Source organism: Berghia stephanieae, chromosome 2 (genome assembly GCF_034508935.2).
Source record: "Berghia stephanieae isolate SIO BIC M18660-M18661 chromosome 2, UCSD_Bste_1.3, whole genome shotgun sequence".
Lineage (NCBI taxonomy): Eukaryota > Metazoa > Mollusca > Gastropoda > Nudibranchia > Aeolidiidae > Berghia > Berghia stephanieae.
Window position 1 is genome coordinate 7,122,042 of NC_088361.1, and position 1,253 is coordinate 7,123,294.

Here is a 1,253-nt window from a genome sequence, read left to right on the forward strand (position 1 = left end):
TGCTTATCTAATAAACATCCCCTGTTGGCTGTCATTCTTGCATTACTTTTTTGTTTTCCCCAGACTGCGTCTCCCATCCACCTTCTCCAACCCAAACACACCCCGCAATGAAAGTTAATAAGGAGCACCCCCGAAGACCTGATGAACAGTCTTTTAAAAAACGATGTGATCCCGGAATATAATAATAAAAAATACTTAATTAAAATGTTAAATTATGTTGAGAGTGGCACAAAATTAATCCTTTTAGTTCCAAAGATTTTCATTTTCAAAAAAACCGTTTTGTTGTTTATGCTTTTATTTGTTTTTTAAATTTAACTTCACTTTTTCTATGTACTACGAAACTTTCCGATTCGGGAAATTTTGATAAATTTTAAAAAAGAGCAGAGTTTAAAAAAGGGGAGTGTCTACGTACATGGAAAAACCAGGCACCTAGCCTCAGGATTACTACACAAAAAACCCTTTAACTGGTTTGCCCCGAAAAATGAAGGTGGGGCCCCTCTTTCCCCTTCTTCGCCCTGGTGTGCGTTTTTATTTTTAAAAAATCAAACAATAAAAATTTATCCCATTAAAGGGGGCTTCAATTTTAAATTTTAACAAACACCATTTTATATTATATTAATGTTATCATTAAAAGACAACGTTTATATTTAAATTGGGGAAAATTTATTATGCATTAACAATAGGGAAATTTATCGGGATGAAAAAAAAAAAAATCTGGTTACTTTTAAGGGGTTAAATTGAAAAACACACCTACGTATAAAAAGCATCCCATACCCCCATTTGTTCCCATCCCCCCCCCTTTTCGCTTTCCATGGTGAAACTAAAACTTTCTATGGGTTTGCAAATAAAGTGGTTTTGTTCTCACTACTAAAAAAAAAAGGGGTATGGGTGTCAAAACCAAATTTGATTCTTTTTTTGGCCAATTTAATCGGGCATTTGGCTGTCTGCTTACCCCTGCCATATGAAAACTTCAAAACCAAAACAACCCACTCATCACCCGGGGGGGGGGGGGGGAGGAAAAGAAAGAAACAAAATTAAAAAAAAGAAATTCCCCAACAAACCCTCGACCCCTCCCCCCCAAAGCGCGGTACAAGGTTACCTCCGGGATTCACCGTTACGTGATTCGGGGTAGGGGTGCCGGGGTTTTTCCGGGTACGGAACATCCTTTCCTTCACAAAGGAACGTTGTACTTTTGTACCCTTATCCCTATTTTGACAGGTGTCTGCCAATAATCGTTTTTTTTTTTTTGACAT